This window comes from Delphinapterus leucas, chromosome 8, assembly GCF_059928025.1.
Source record: "Delphinapterus leucas isolate spDelLeu-1000000601 "Yukka" chromosome 8, BTC_Dleu_Yukka2, whole genome shotgun sequence".
In the NCBI taxonomy this organism is placed as follows: domain Eukaryota; kingdom Metazoa; phylum Chordata; class Mammalia; order Artiodactyla; family Monodontidae; genus Delphinapterus; species Delphinapterus leucas.
Window position 1 is genome coordinate 107,259,544 of NC_143136.1, and position 17,794 is coordinate 107,277,337.

Genomic DNA, 17,794 nt, shown 5'->3' on the forward strand with positions numbered 1-17,794 from the left:
GCTGTGGACGGGCAGCCCAGACCCTGGACTTGAATCCTGGCTCTGACATTGAGGTTCTAGGTTCCCCCCTCTGCATCTGTTTCCCCATCTGAGCACAGAGTATGGATGAGATGTTCTAGCCAGGTTGGTATGCCCACTGGGTTCATATTTGCCATCCTGTATTGTTAATGCTGTGGTTCCAAATTCAGTGCCTTGTTCCCTTTGCCTCCTGCAGTCCACTGAAATCCTGCTGGGGCACATGGCCCAGCTCCTAAAACAGGGTTTCTGTCTCCTTTGGCCCTGCCGGTGCTCCCCCCTTGAAGCTGGCGGCCAGACTGGAAGCAGGCGGCTGACTTCAGCATCACTATCCAGCAGTGAGGGCCACTCCCTGTCGGGGGGGGAGGGTGGCTACAGAGACCAGGGCAAGACATAACAGAACATAAACAGCAGTCTGGGCAGAGAGTACCACGGCCAACGGCAGCTGTGGGTACCCAGCTGCAGGCATCTCCAGCTCACACAGCCAAGAATCCAGGAAGGCCTCCCAGAGGTGGTGTCTTCAACTGTGAGAGGCCAGGGAAGGCGGAAGGGAGGGAGGAGTGTTTTCACTGAGGATTCATAATTGCAGAGGAGGTGCAAGAGACTTTGATAGGGTCAGGAACTCCAAGAAATATGGCTGGAGGGAGAGGCCCAGGTAAGAGGCCAATGAGAGGCTCCCAAGCCCATGTGGGTCCAAAGCAAGCCTGAGAAAAGAACCCACCAACAGACTCCAGGGAAAGCAGGTGGGCAGGGCAGGCTGGGGGAGAGGCAGTGGAGGGTTTTGTCAGCAGCAGTCCATGTCCCAAGGTGAGGAGTCCATAGATATAAGGTGTTTGGGGAGAGCATCTGGTGAGGACCTACAGCCATTCTGAATGAGTGGGAAAAGCCCCTAGGCAGCGGTCTTGGCCTTGCAGGGGACTGTGATTCTCTGCATGTCTGTGAAAGCTGGTTACCACCCAGGACATAGAAAAAGTCAAGCTCCTTCGGCTGTGATGCTGTTTTCCTATTTTTATTCAAATTGGGACTTAGATCGCTACCTCAGATGTATCCAAAGCAGCTATTTTCTGGTGCCTACAGTAAAAGCAAAAGACCCTGAGTATAATTTATATGAAGTATGTTTGTGTGTTTGTATGCATGTATCTCTTATCAATAGATTTTTCATTATTTGTGGGCATATTTGCATGAAAACTAGATATTGCATCCTGTTAGAGAAGAAAGATTAAGGATTTTTGAGTCAGGCAAAGCATTGGCTCTGAAGGACTTCTGGCCGTGACAGGCAGCTTGGAGCAGACCAACACTCCCACCTAGGGCAGCTAAAAATAAAGCACATCAAAAGAGCAAGACAAGACAGGAAGTCTGTTTAGGGCACCAGACGAATAGGTCCTCTGCGCCCAAGGTCTCCAAGTAAAGAGAGCTCTCTGCAGCGAACCCCGGTCCTGCCATGCGCTTCCCCAAGCTTGACCAGCTCAGCAGATGAGGTTGAGAGGCAGGCGTGAGGGGCTGTGCCAAGGATGACCGCCAAGTTTGGAGAAGCCAAGAGAGCTTTGGCAATATCATGGAACTGCGGATTCAGAAGTTGGAGTTCTAGCTTGCCCACACAGAACGTGAGGGGTCCAGGTCCCTGAAAGCAGGGAGGTGCAGAAAAATGAAACAAACGCACTGTATCTGTTTCCTCCCCCTCCTCCAAGGTGCCTACCTATACTTAAGCAGCATAGGCTTCAGATTTCCAAAGACAGAAATCGAACAGAAAGGATCTGAAATAATTTATCAGAGATTTGTATGCTAGGGAACTAAAAGTTGGCCTCCATGACCCACATAGGAAGATAAACTTTGATAAATACCCCCAGGGTATTGGTTGGAAAGGTTATAGCTTAAAAGAGGGGGTGTACCAGCAGCAGACTGATCCTTACAGAGGATGGAGCTCAGACTGAAGGCCCCACCGTCGCGGACAAAATTGAAGAGCCCTGTTCTCACTCCATATCACTGCTGAAGGAGAGAGTAAATACAGTCAGAAGGAAAATAATACCATCTAGAGCCACTACTATGTTTCATTTACAGTGTCCAGTATTCAAATAAATATTATCAGGCACACAAAAACAAGGTCAAGAGAAAAAGCAGACAACAGAAACCAATCTACAAGGTATCCAGATGTCAGAGCTGATATAAATTTTAAAACAACTGTGATGAATGCATCTAAAAATATTCTTTCCAGCCTTCCAGATAAAATTGACATATGACATTGTGTTAGTTTAAGGAGAACAACATGTCAATTTTATATACTTATATATTGCAAAGTGGTTACCACCATAGCATTAGCAATCATCTCCATCGAATCACACAACTACTTTTTTGTGCGGTGAGAACATTTAAGATCTACTCTCTTAGCAAGTTTCAAGTATATAATACAGTATTATGAACTGTAATAACCATGCTGTACTGCTGCACATTGGCTCTCCAGAAATGATTCATCTTTAAACTAGAAGTTTGTATCCTTTGACCAAAATCTGCCTGTTTCTCCCACACCCTAGCCCCTCGCAACCACCATTCTCCTCTATGATTTTGGTTTTTTAAGATTCCACATATAAGTGATATCATGTAGTATTTGTCTTTGTCTGACTTATTTCACTTAGCATAAAGCCTTCATGATCCATCCACGTTGTTGCAAATGTCAGGATTTCCTTCTTTCTCGTGACTCAATAATATTCCATTATCCATTCAACTGTTGACAGACCTGTGGTTTGGTTCCTTATCTTGGCTATTGTGAATAATGCTGCAATGAACATGTGAGCGCAGATATGTCTTCAAGAAGCTGTTTTCACTTCCTTTGGAAATATAACCAGAATTGGGATTGATGGATCATATGGTAGTTCTATTGATAGTTTTCATTTTTTAGGAGACCCCATGCTGTTTTCCACAGTGGTTACACAAATTCACATTTCCACTAAAAGTGCACAAGGGTTCCCTTTTTTCCACATCCTCACCAGCACTTGTTATTTCTTGTCTTTTTGATAGCAGCCATTCTAACAGGTGTGAGGTGATATCTCATTGCTTGGATTTGCATTTCCCTAATGGTTAGTGATGCTGAGCACCTTTTCCATGAACTTACTGGCCATTTGTATGTCTTCTTTAGAAAATGTCTATTCATATCCTCTGCCCATTTTTTAATTGAATTGTTTGGGGTTTTTTTTCTATTGAGTTGTATGAGTTTTTTTAATATATTTTGGATATTAACCCCTTATTAGATATATGTCTTACAAGTATTTTCTCCCATTGCATAGGTTGCCTTTTCATTTTGTTGATGGTTTCTTTTGCTGTGGAGAAGCTTTTTAGTTTGATACAGTGCCACTTGTTTATTTTTGTTTTTGTTGCCTTTGCTTTTGGTGTCAAATCCAAAAAAAAACATTCATTGCTAAGACCAACATCAAGGAGTTTTTTTCCTGTTTTCTTTTCTAGGAGTTTTAGAGTTTCAGGTCTTATTTTTAAGTCTTTAATCCATTTCAAGTTAATTTTTGTGAGTGGTGTAAGACTGGGGCCACTATCATTCTTCTGCATGCAGTTATCTAGTTTTCCCAACATCATTTATTGAAGAGACTATATTTTCCCATTGAGTATGCTTGGCTTCCTTGTCAAATATTAATTGACCATATATGCAAAGGCTTATTTCTGGGCTGTCAATCTGCTCCATTAGTATGTGTGTTTTTATGCCAGCACCATGCTGTTTTGATTACTATAGCTTTGTAACACAGTTTGAAATCAAGAAGTGTGCTGCCTCCAGCTTTGTTTTTTTCCCAAGATTGCTTTGACTATTCCAGGTAATTTGTGGTTCCATACGAACTTTAGGATTGTCCATTCTATTTCTGTGAAAAATGTCATTGGAATTGATTCTATAGATGGCTTTGAGTAGTACGGACATTTTAATGATATTAATTCTTCCAATTCATAAACATGAGATTTCTTTGCATTTGTTTGTGTCTTCTTCAATCTCTGTCATTGAAGTATTATAGTACTCAGTGTACAGATCTTTCACCTCCTTAGTTAAATTTATTCCTAAGTATTTTATTGTTTGGGATGCTATTGTGAATGGGATTTTTTTCATATATAATGTTGTTAGTGTATAGAAATGAAATATTTCTGTATGTTAAATTTGTATCCTGCAACTTTACTGAATTCATTGATTAATTCTAAAAGTTTTTGGTGGAATCTTGGGATTTTCTATGTATAAGATCATATCATCTGCAAGCAAAAACAATTTTACTTTTTCTTTCCTGATATGGATAACTTTTATTTCTTTTCTGCCAGATTTCTCTGGCTAGGACCTCCAGTACTATGCTGAATAAAAGTGGTGGGTGGACATCCTTATCTTGTACTGATCTTAAAGGAAAAGTTTTCAGTCTTTCACCTTTGAGTACAGTGTTATCTGTGGGTTTGTCATATATGGTCTTTATTTCATTAGGATATGTTTCTTCTCTACACAATTTGTTAAGTGTTTTTTATAATGGAAGGATGTAATATTTTGTCAAATGCTTATTCTGCATCTATTGAGATAATCTTATGATTTGTATCTTTCATTCTATTAGTGTGGTGTACACATTGAATGATTTTCATATGTTGAACCGTCTTTGCATTGCAGAGATAAATCCCACTTGATCATGGTGTATGACCCTTTTGATGTGATGTTGAATTTGACTTGCTAATATTTTGTTGAGAATTTTTGTTGAGAGATATTGGCCTGTAGTTTTCTTTTCTTATAGTGTCCTTATCTGGCTTTGTATTAGGGTGATGCTGGCCTCATAAAATGAGTTTAGGAGTGTTCCCTCCTCTTCAATTTTTTAGAAAATTTTGATATGGATTGGTGTTAATTCTTCTTTAAATGTTTGGTAGAATTCACCAATGAAACTGTCTTTCCCTGGGCTTTTCTTTGTTACAATGTTTTTGGTTACTGATTCAATCTCCTTTTTCATGATTGGTCTGTTCAGATTTTCTATTTCTTCTTGATTCAGTCTTGATAGGTAGTGTGTTTCTAGAAATGTATCCATTTCTTCTAGGTTATCCAACTTGTTGGCATATAATTGTTCATAGCTGTCACTTATAATTCTTTGTATTTCTGTGATATCAGTTGGAATATCTTCTCTTTAATTTCTGATTTTATTTATTTGAGTTCTTTCCCTTTTTTTCTTGGTAAGTCTGGCTAAAGGTTTGTCAATTTTGTTCTATTTTTCTCCTCCCTATTCCATTTATTTCTGCTCTAGTCTTTGTCATTTCCTTCCTTCTGCTAACTTTGGGCTTCATTTGTCCTTTTTCTAGTTCTTTGAGGTGTAAAATTAGGTTGTTTATTTGAGATCTTTCTTTTTTCTCAATATATGCATTTACCATTATAAATTTCCCCCTTAGAACTGCTTTTCCAGTTTCCCACCCATTTCGGTACGTCCTGTTTCCACTTTCATTTATTTCAAGATATTTTTTCCCTTGCATTTTAATTTCTCCTTTGATCTATTAGTTGTTCAAGAGTGTGTTGTTTAATTTCCATGTATCTGTGAGTTTTCCAACTTTCCTCCTGTTGTTGATTTCTACTTTCATTCCACTGTGTTCAGAAAAGGTATTTGGTAAGATTTCAGTCTTCCTAAATTTGCTAAGACTTGTTTTGTGACTGTCATAAGATCTATCCTGGAGAATGTGTACTTGAGAAGAATGTATTCTGCTGCTGTTGGGTGAAGTTTTCTGTATATGTCTGCTAGGTCCATTGCTCTAAAGTTTGGTTCAAATCCAATATACTTAGATGTCCTATATTGAGTGCATATATATTTACAATGGTTAATTCTTTATGAATTGATCTCTTTATTATATATAATGACCTTCTCTGTCTCTTGTTACCATTTTTGGCTTAAAGTCTATTTTGTCTGATATTAGTATAGCTATCCATTTTCTCTTTGGGTTTCCACTTTCATGGAATATATTTTCCACCCCATCACTTTGAACCTGTGTGTGTGTATCCTTAAAGCTGAAGTGAGTCTCTTGTAGTCAGCATATAGTTGGATCTTGTTTTTTAACCTATCCAGACACTCTATGTCTTTTGATTGGAGAATTCAACTGATTTACATTTAGAGTAATTATTGATAGGTAAGAACGTACTAACGTCATCTTATTATTTTCTGGCTGTTTTGTAGTTCCCTTGTTCCTTTATACCTTGCATGCTGCCTTCCTTTGTGAAGTGATATTGTGCAGTGATATGCTTTGATTCCCTTCTCTTCACCTTTTGTGAATTTACTGTAAGTTCTTGCTTTGTAGTTACCATATTACATAAAACATCTTATAGATATAACAATCCATTTAACACTGATAACAATTTAACTTTAATGACATACAAAAACTCTACCTTTTCACTCCACCCTCATTTATGTTTTTGATGTAAAAATTTACATATTTTATATTATGTATTCATTATCAAATTATTGTAGCTAAAGCTATTTTAAATAACTTTGACCTTTAACCTTTACACTAGAGCTATGGTTAACCCGTCATCATATTAAATTAGAGTATTCTGAACCTGACTATATATTTACCTTTACCAGTGTGTTGTATATTTTCAAATGTTTTTGTATTACTTAATAGCATCCTTTCATTTCAGGTTGAAGAACTCCTTTCAGCATTTTTGTAAGGCAGGAATAGTGGTGATGATCTCCATTAACTTTTGTTTGTTAGGGAAAGTCTTTATCTTGCCTTCATTTATGAAGGACAACTTTGCTGGGTAAAGTATTCTGTTTGGCAGCTTTTTTTGAAATAATACATTCTATTCCATCCTGCAGGGTTTCTGCTGAGAAATCTGTTATAGCCTTATTGTATAAAAGAAAATTTTTCTCTTGCTTTTAAAATTATCTCTTTATATTTGATCTTTGATGGTTTTATTACAATGTGTCTCAGGGAAGATTGTTTTGGATTGAAATTTTGGGGTGACCTGTTAGCTTCATGAACTTGGATGTCCAAATCTCTCCCCAGGTTTGGGAAGTTCTCAACAACTATCTCTTCAAATAAACTTTCTACCCTTCTTCTTCAGTACTCCAATGGTGTGTGAATTTTTCTCTTAAACGTTTTTCCTAGGCCTTATTTCTTTTTTAATTCTAAAATTTTTTTTTACCCTTCTGATTGGGTAATTTTAATTGATCTGTCTTCAAGCTCACTGATTTTTCTGCTTGGTCAAGTCTGCTGTTGAAGCTCTCTATTGAATTTTTCAGCTCAGTCATTTTACTCTTCAGTTCCAAAATTTCTGTTTGGTGGTTTTTTGTTTGTTGGTTTGTTTTGATTTTTTTGTTTTGTTTTTTTTCTTCTATCTCCTTGTTAACTTCTCATTTTGCTCTTGTATTGTTTTCTTGATTCCATTAAATTATTTACCTATGTTCTCTTGTAGCTCTCTGAGAACCTTTAGAAGAATTATTTTGAATTCTGTCAGGTAATTCATGGATAGCCATTTCTTTGGGGTCAGTAACTGGAAGTTTACTTTGTTCCTTTAGTGGTATCATGTTTCCCTGATTCTTCATGATCCCGGTAAACTTGCATATGTATCTGCTCATTTGAAGAAGGCAGTTACCTTTTCCAGATTTACAGACTGACTTCAGTAAGCAAAAACCTTCACCTGCAGATGGGGACATGCTGGAGTGTGCTATGACCCAAGTATAATGGTTCAGGGCACCTCGCTTGGGGGCAGAGTAGTAGGACTGAGTCCAGGGGTGGGGAGGTAGGTGTGATGACTCATTGGCTCAGGCCATTGAGATCCACAACATCAACAACTGCGTGGTTCTTAGAAAGCTCAGTGGGGGAGTTCAAAGAGGCTGCAAGTGCTGTTGGGGGTGCTTAGCAGCACCTTCACATCCAGCACCTCCAGGTCTAGGTGATTTTACCCATTAAAAACTACTTAAGATGCCTTTTCAACAAATGACACTGGAGCAGTTGGTCATCCATAGGCTTATGACCTTGATTTAAGTCTCACACATTATTTTAAAAATTAACTCAATGGATCACAGGATTAAATGTAAAACATAAAACTATAAAATCTTTAGTGTAAAACATGAGAGAAAACCTTCAGAATCTAGGATGAAGCAAAGAATACTTAGATGACACCAAAAGCACAATTCATGAAAAGAAAAATTAAGTTTTATTCAAAGGAAAATGTTTGCCCTGTGAAAGATCCTGTTAAGAGGATGAAAATACAGGCTACAGAAAAGAGGTGTGCAAACCAAATATCTGACAAAGGGCTAGTATCTAGAATATATAATGAATTCTCAAAACTCAGCAATAAAAGTCAAATAGTCCAATTAGAAAATGGCCAAAAGACATGAAGAGACATTTCACAGAGGAAATATACAAGTGGCAAATAAGCACATGAAAAGATAATCAACATCATTTGGCATTAGGAAAATTCCAGCAAAAGCCACAGTGAGATACCAGCACACACCTATCAGCACTGTAACATCAACAGCTGATCTCATTTGGTGCTGGAGAAAAGGTAAGGTGAAAAGCCACTCCCTGTGGGGTGTGAGGGGACAGGGTGTGTACACACACGCACCCTCAGAATTCACCGGTTTCTGAGCAGTTTCACTGGCAGGACTCCAGGGTGGCCCTCCTTTTGGCCAATAGACAAAGGCCAAAAACATTCCTGCTGACGAGTACGGGAGCCGTGGTAATGGCCCTTTTTCAGGATCTGACAGCGTTCTTATGTACTTCCAAGCCTGACTGGTCAGTATGGAGCAGCCTAGACAAGAGTCCCAAAGCCCCCAGCGTAGCTGTCCTCCACCCTCCCCTCCCAGTCATCAGTGACGTCTGCTGCCACAGCCCTGGCTGAATCTCCCAGTCTTTATTCTCCAAATCTGCCACATGCCCCCCCCACCTTCTATCTGTGGTCACAGCAAGCCTCTCCCTCAAAGAAACACATCTCATTTACTCATCCTGGCTCTACCACACTCCCACCAGAGACTCTGCTAGGTAAGAGGAAAGCATCTGACATTTTTCTGATTTCTATTACACGCATATGCTTTTCACTTTATCTCATTTAACTGTAACAACATGAAATAAGCATTATAATATTTTTGCACATGAAAATATTGACACCTAGTGAGGTTGTTACTTGGTACATTTCTTTTCAAAGAGCATTCCAGAGTTTTCTATGGAGTCTGGAAGCTGCAAAGTAGATCTGGAACCTGGGAACTGAGGCAAAATCTTACCCTCCACTCCTACATTCCCAGCCCAGCAGTCATACTGTATTGTCTGCAGGTGGTCATTTTTATCGACGGAAAGGATGAAATCTATCCCTATCCCATTTACTTCCTTTCTTCTGCCTTTGCCTGTTCTGCAAGGACAATGCCACTTGAGTGTGTCCATTGCTCTTCTAAATCAATTTTTCCATTTCTCTTTTTTTTATTATTATTTAATTTGGCTGAGCCAGGTCTTAGTTGTAGCACGTGATAGCTTTGATCTTCCTTGTGGCATGTGGGATCTTATTTGTGGCATGCAGGATCTAGTTCCCTGACCAGGGATCGAACCTGGGCCTCCTGCATTGGGAGCGTGGAGTCTTAGCCACTGGACCACCAGGGAAGTCCCCCATAGCTCTTTGTAATCTCTCACTTATTGAGCACCTTCAATTGCCAGACACTGTCCTGGCTACATTATATAAATCATCCCTGGTCTTCAACCCCATGAAGAAGCTTATTTTCCCCTTAGATGCCAGACCCCAGTTTTGCTCCCATCAGCTAGCACCGTATAACATGTGGGCATGTGTGGGTGGTGTGCACTGGCATACACACGCTCAGAATACACAAGATTCATAGATGTCATATCTCAAGCCAATGTTCAGAGAGGTTAAGGAGTTAAAGGCTTCCCCCAGCTGGTTCATGAATCAAGATTTGAACCCAGAACCATCTGCCTCCAAAGAATCTATAACAAACTTTCCTCTTTCTATCCTGACTTCCTGGCAAACTGCTACATGCAGGGAGGTCAGGAAGGGGCACCATAAAGACACAGAGGCAATTTGAGGGAATAGAACCTTAGCAGAAATGAGACAGATCATTGAGATGAAAAGGTAAAGCCCATCCTGTCAGAGGAAAGCCACTCTCAATCTATGGTGTTAACTGATGGAAATTGTTTGACTAGGACCCCATCTCCTTGATGAAAGAGACATCTAAACAGAGAAAGGGGCATATCCTCACATTTGTTTGCAGTTAAGGATCAGTATTTTTCTCTGCCTCAGGAAATACAGAAGGCTTTCACTTAGTTTGGGGTTGGGGAATGGAGCACTATCTTTGTCAAAATACCCATGTGGAGGTGCCACCAGGTACTCCTGGAGGCTGAGCCCATGCTCTGCAAACACATAACGTCTCCTGCCAAAGGAAGTGAGCCTTCTGGGTAGCTCCCCAGAAGGAGTGGCTACGGAACACAGGAGAGATTGTGTGTGTACTTCCTCCCAGCCCTGCTGCTGGCCACAAGAATGGCATCGGCATGCTGCCCACCTGCCTTACATCATAAACGTCCTCACAACCATATTTTATGTGAGAATGTGCATCACTCCCTCCCCTTTACATCCCAGCTCTGCCTTCTTCCTGGGACCCCTAGTTTCTTGGGTTCAGTGTGATGTGTCAAATCTCCTTCTTGCTGGACAAAGAGAATAAGACCTCTGTATGTAGGGGTTGAGCCTGGGTGGGTGGCTAGAAGCAATAGGAGAGTCTCTCCAAGAGCAAGTTGATTCTATTCTCAATATCCCCCCAAAAGAAATGTGGGGAGGTCAAGACACAGATGATTGGTAACAAACAAGATAAGGCCCCTGGATCTTTGTCCAGTGCCCTTCTCACTGAGCCATGAGCCCTCCTTCAGGAGTGATGAAGTGTCCATTTCCATCCCCAAGCTATAGAAGCAAAGAACCCTAGGTCTGGAAGAGCCCAGGGTGGTGGTGGGGTGATGTCTTTCTGGAGTTACTGCTCCACCTCCACTGATTTGAAGACAAAAGTGAAAGGGATGAAATGGCTCTGGGAAGAGGGATTTACTTAAAGTTCCATAACCTTCTAACTTCTGGTTACTAGTCCATGCTTGTTGAAACAGCAAGTTGAAAGATGGGGGAGGGAAGAGACAATCAGGGAAACATGTTAATTCCATCCAAGCAAGCGGGATTGACTATATCATTTATTGGGCAACTACCATGTGCCAGGCACTTGATCAACATTAGCTCTTTTGGGGCTTCACTGGTGGCGCAGTGGTTGGGAGTCCGCCTGCCGACGCAGTGCACCAGGTTCGTGCCCCAGTCCGGGAAGATCCCACATGCCGCGGAGCGGCTGGGCCCGTGAGCCATGGCCGCTGAGCCTGTGCGTCCGGAGCCTGTGCTCCGCAACGGGAGAGCCCACAACAGTGAGAGGCCCGCGTGCCGCAAAAAAAAAAAAAAAAAAAAAAAAAATTAGCTCTTTTTCATCTTCACCATGATCATGTGAGCTGTGGCCCGTACCATTTTGATGATGGGAAATTCAAAGTTTAGAGAGATTGAGTCACCTGCTGAAAGTCACACAGCTGGTCAATGAATGAGCTTGGTCTGTGTCAACACAGAGCCCTTGCTCCTTCTTCTGTACCACATTGCCTCCAGTGGCTCCCCAGCAATGGGAGCTGCCCACTTGGGAAGAGTCAGGCAGATGTGGGATGGACTTGGAGACTGTAAGTTTCCTCTGATTCTGACCCTCAGGCACCACAGTCTGAAGCACAGAAGCTGCAGCCCAATTATGTGGGTCCCATCCTGGCTCCATCACTTACTAGCTGCATGATCCAGGACAAGTGGCTTAACCTCTGCTGACTGCCAGCTCCCCACAAAGACAGCCGAAATAACCAGCTCACCAAGCAAAGCCAGATTCCACTGCTCCCTGTGGTGAGGAGAGCTATAGCCTTTGTAGACTCCTGTCAGAAGGGGAAAAGCAAAGGTGGGCTATTTATAAGGTTAGGCTGGTCTGATTTAAGGTAGATCTTTCAATGCTGGTGGCCTAATTGGCCTTGGGCAAAATTCACAATGCAATAGGATCGGTGGACACAGCAAGGAGGTGATAGGGATAGAGTAAGATAATCAAAGAGTTAGTTTAGAAACCCCACTAGGGGATTAAAGATAGAAAAATAACTTTTAAAGCGTTTGGGAGACTGTTGTAGGCTAACGACCACTCAAGAAAATAATCCAGTAACCAAGCAACAATCTACATATGTCTTGTTAAAGTACAAGACAATAGATATGGGGTCTGAATCTTGTCACATGAAGTCGGGGAGTTAATGGTCCTTGAAGAGTAGCATTTTTGCGTACAACCAAGACAGGATTATAGCTGAAAGGGGAAATAAACTAGGTGAAAGGGGACATTATACAGAAACCTGAGATGAATTACCATTTTTAATACATATTACCACCCTTTTTCTAACATACATATGATTTATATAGCACCATGACAGTCCCAGTTAAACCATATAGGGCCAAAGGAGGAACTAATGATGTAAGCCTTGCTGTCTACCCAAGAACGAGGAAGAAGGTGGTCTTCTCTCTTCCCCACTTTTTCTTTGGGTATAAAAACGTAGCCCTCTTTGTTCCCAGGGCTGCGCTCCCCTGCCTGCCCACATGTATCTCTTACAAGCGATCTATGCTAATAAACTCACTCTTTGTATATCACTTTGCCTCACACCAAATTATTTCTGTGTCAAGACAAAAGAACATGAGTTTCAGTAAGTCCTGAGGCCAGGTGAGCAGTTTCAATTAAAAGACAGTGAGTTCGAATCCCCTCCCAAGTCAGGGATTGTGGGTTCAAGTCCAAATCTGAGGTGCAGCTGGGTTGGAGTCCTATCCAAAGGAATGCGGTTTTAGAGGGGGGCTGTGAAACAAGTCCTTGCAGTGTATGTGGTCCCTCGACGAGTCCAGTTGATCAATCCGTTTTTCTTAGAAAGGGCTACTTACCCTTTTGAGAGAAAGTTGAGTAGTCCCTCACCCAGATAAATGGATTTTTAGGAAGTTTCTGAAATAAACCCTAAAGTTATTTGCAACTTTGTCTTCTTGGGCAAGAATGTCCTGCAGTAGGAGTCATGCTCGTGCTGACCGTCCAATGGTAAAGTCACTTGAACGCAGACAGTAAATTCTGGGTGTGTATGGCTTCACAACTCACCCCTGTCCCTCGATGTCCCCAGCAGCAAAATGGAGAGAGTGGTGGCGCCCACTTCTTAGGGTTGACATGAGAAATAAGGTCACAGGTATAAAGGGCTTAGTTAGAACACATGGCACTTAGCAAGTGTATTAGTCTGCCCTGGCTGACGTAACAAAGAACCACAGATTGGGGGTCTTAAAACACAGACATTTATTTTCTCACAGTTCTGGAACTTAGATGTCCAAGAGCAGGATGTCAACATAGTTGGTTCCTTCTGAGGTCTTTCTCCTTGATTTGTAGACGGCCATCTTCTCCCTGTGTCTTCACATGGTCTTCTCTCTGTGTGGGTCTGTGTCCTAATCTCTTTTTATAAGGGTACCAGTCATATTCGATTCGGGTCCGTGCTAGTGATCTCATTTTGCTGAATTACATTTTTAAGACCCTATCTCTGAATATAGTTTCATTCTGAGATACTGGGGAATGGGGGCTTCAACAAATAGGTTGGGGGAGGGGACTGGATTCAGCCCGGAAGAGTAAGAATTTGGTAATAGTATCATTATCGTTACTGGATACCTCAGCTATCATGTTTCCAAAGAGCTAGACTAAGCTCTGGCTCCACTGGGCTATCTTTAACTCCTCAGATGTGCCATTTGCCTCACCACATGTTTCCTCTCTGCCTCCCCCAGTTGGGTAATTCCGACTCAGTGTGGATATCTCCCCTCAACCCTTCTTTTCTCTAGGAACCCCAGACCAGGGAGGACCCGTGCTCTACACAGCCTTCCTCAGCCCCCTTCTGCTTCAGCATCTGCCACCACTGAAATGCGATAGGTATAGGTCTCCTGGGTGTCGTCTGTCTGCCAGACAGGCTCTGTGCAGTGGGACCTTCCTGCCCATCTCCCCTTTATGTCCCAGCCCCCAGCACCATGCCTGACAGATGCTCAAATAATACTTTTTGAGCAAATGAATAATGTGAATAAATCTCACTGACTGTTTTTCACTGACGAGTTGATTCCTTGTTCAATTCATCCAGACGGGTCAGAAGAGGAACAGCGGGGAAGATACCTGATGCAGAAACTTGAAACCCTGGTTTTAGGTGGGTCAGGAGCTCCTGCACATCAGTACCTTCCTGGGGTGGAGGGGGTGTCAGCTGTGAGCAAAGTCTGGCTGTTAGGCGCCAAGCCTATAGCTCATGGTCAAGTGGGGGTGAAGCCTGGGAAAGACACCCAGCCTTTCCTGTGCAAATTGGCCCTCAGCCTCAGACCTCGTTAACGCATGACTTTGCTCTTTCTGTGCATCACAGGCATTTTGTCCTTTTTCCTGCTCTCTACCCAGCTTCCAGCATGGCAGCGGCAAGACCCTGAGTCCTCCCATCAGTTCCTCTGCCCCTCCCCCGACCCCAGACTCCTAAGGGAACAGAGCCAGTGCTCATTGCACGAGGTGTCAGCTCCTCCCTCCAGCTCAGCTCCCGGGATGCAATTAACCTGGGTCGGCTAAACTTGACTGCCCTGAAGGTGGTTCCCTGGAGAGAGCCAGTCCCTCCTCCACCCTGGCTTCACACCCATCTTGGTTCACTTCCTCTTCCTGCCCAGGCCCCCTAAATGCACCAAAATGGTTGAGCTGCCCACGTTTTAGCCCCACGCAGGATGAACTCAGGCTCACACTCTGCATGTATCAGTTTGCTTTCAAACTGCCTTAGTCAGCTCAGGTGGCTACAACAAATTATCCTAGTCTGGGTGGCTTAAACGAAAAACACTTATGTCTCACAGCTCTAGAGGCTGGAAATCCAAGATGAAGACACTGACAGATCCTGTGTCTGGTGAGAGGTGTCATCCTGGGTTGCGGACGGTTGTCTTCTCCTTGTATCCTCACCCAGCAGAGAGAAAGCCAGTTCTCTCCTGTCTCTTCTCAGAAGGGCACTAATCACCTCCCAAAAGCCCCACTTCCTAAGACCATTACACTGGGCATTAGGATTTCGGCAGCACATGGATTTGGTGGGGGAGGATACAAATATCCAGTCCTTAACGTTCACCCTCTGAAAGTCAGAGTGGCGTTGGCCCCTCCCTGACCCATGGTATCTCTCCTGTGCTCCTGGTCACTGCAGTGGCTCAAGCTCTCACTGGCCAAGCACTGGGCGCTGGGTGCTGACTACCAGCATACTCACGGAGGACAGCTTCCTGTGCCTCATGCAGTCTTCACACCTGACCCCCACCTTGACAGGTTGCAACATACCACTGTATCAAACGTGCACCTGAAGGGCCGCTTCACACTGAGCGTGGTGACCGTCAGCTTGGCTGGGCTGACCTCTGCGCCCCTAGAGCTCCCACCCCAGGGCTTATGGTTAGGAGGGGCTGCAGGAGATGCTCTGGCTGAGACTAGAGATTAGGAGGGCAGAATCCCAGCCGCTGAGCCCTTTCTGTCGCTCACACTCAGAAAGGTGGGGCAGGCACTCTGGCAGGCCACCCATGTCGTCTCCAATTCACTGACTCATGTGGTGGGCATCAGTGGCCGGGCCTGGGCAGCTCCACCTCTCTGGATCTCCCTCCCGTCCAGGAGTGCCTGAGGCCACCAGCTTCTCTGGCAGGCAGGACGCTGGCATCACCAGGCTTGAGACAGTGGAATCCACGCAGGTTCCAGCCTGTCCACGTGAGCTCCCCCGCCTCACGTCCTTCTCCCCTTCCCCAAGCCCACCCTGAGCACGTTGCTTCCAGCATCAGAGCCTTGGGAGGGCCTCCCAGGTGGTCCCCAGCCAGCTCCCACAGCCACTGACGCTCTGACAAACAGCAGTTCTGATGGACACACAACTGCTCTGATTGAGTCCTACTAACAGACACACAAAACAAACCTGTCTGGCCACAAGTGTTCACATGCTGTGGGCAGGACAAGGGGGCTGTTTGGGTGTCCCAATGGCCGGTGGCCTCCTGAGCCCATCTTCTCGGGAAACCAAAGCTCAACTCTGTTTCCTAGCTCTCATCCCTCAGACGTTCCGTACCTGCCCCCCAGCCCCATCCCCACATCAGAACTTCACACATCTGTGCTGACCCGCTGCACCCGCCTGGAACCTTTGGGGCCGGGGGTGGGAAAAGACCCCTGGTGTATTGGGATTAGATGTACCAGAAGCAGCCACAGAGTCTTCACCAGCATCGGCACCTAATCCCTGCTGCAATGACCCAATGAAATGCTTGCTCTTTTTACCCCCATTTCACAGGTGAGGAAACTGAGGCTGAGAGAAGTTAAGTGACTTGATCCCTGTCACAGGACAAGGAAGCGGCAGATCTTGGGTTCTAGCCCAAGACTGTCTGCCCTCCTGAACAACTTCACTAGACACCCTTCTGGAGCTACACCCGGGCCTTTGACTTGTCTCCCCAGTGTTTCCAGCCTCATATTTCTAGGCCCATACATGGATCCTTTGTGAGGATCTCGTTAGCATCCCCTCACACTCGATGGGAGTGTCTGCAATCCAGATGTAGCTTCCTTTCCCAGTTGAGCAGCTGTTACCTGGGATAGCATCACGTAGACCAGGCTTGGCCTAATGTGGAGCCCCCAGAGGGACAGAGAAGCGGTCAGGGAAGGTCTTCAACCTGAGACCAGAGGGTGGGGTGCCAGCAGAAATAAGGCGCCAGAGCAGAGCCCTCCAGGCCAGGGGCGCAGCAGAGCAGGAGCCCCGAGACAGGAGGGACCTTGGCCTATGGGAGGAACAGGTACAGCAGGTGCATCCTGGGTGAAAATAGGGAGGAAGGAGAACCAGAGAGCCAGAGCCCAAGTCATGCAAAGCTGTGGGCTTCATGGGGGAACACTGGATTGTTTGGGTGAGATGAGGAGGTACTGGAGCATTTTACCAGGGGAACAATATGCTCTGACTTATGCCTTAGATCGTTGGTGGTAGAGAACGGAAACAGGGCTAAGCGTGGTGGGGCTCCCGGGAAAGACGGACCACCACCCCTTCCTCCCAGACATGCAATGAAAACGTTCTGAGCACACAGCCTGTGTCCCAGGACATCCGTCTCTCATGCAAGCCAACTCACCACCTCTCGGGGTGTCTAGTGAGCAAGTCCCTCAGGAGCTAAGTCATGGATAGGTGATTTCGTTAGGGAAACATTGAGTGATACCATCCGCCCTGGCCAGGCACAACGATGACCACTTGCCTGAGCTGTCGCATAGCAGGAGGTCCCAGTAAGGAACATGGCGCAGCCACCGAAAACTAACCTGGAGAATTCGGGAGGGGCCAAAAGAGGGGGGAGACACCAGCCCAGAATATGTCCCACCAACCTCCCAGAAACACTCACACTGGAATCCACCTTGGCTGAGCAATGCGCACGCCACCAGGAAGGGCCCTGAGTCAGACTATGGGCCAAGCAAGATGACTGTCCAGAGACAACCCAGAAACTAACCCCATCACCATAAAACCCAAGCCTGTGAGCCACGTGGCAGAGCAGTTCTCCCGGGTTCCCTTACCCTGCTGCTCTCCACCCGGGTGCCCCTTCCCAATAAAGTCTCTTGCTTTGTCAGCACGTGTGTCTCCTCGGACAATTCATTCCTGAGTGTTAGACAAGGGCCCACTCTTGGGCCCTGAAAGGGGTCCCCCGTCCTGAAACAATTTCAGTTGCTGTAAATTAAAGATATTCATGTACTGCATTCCTTGTGACTTGGGT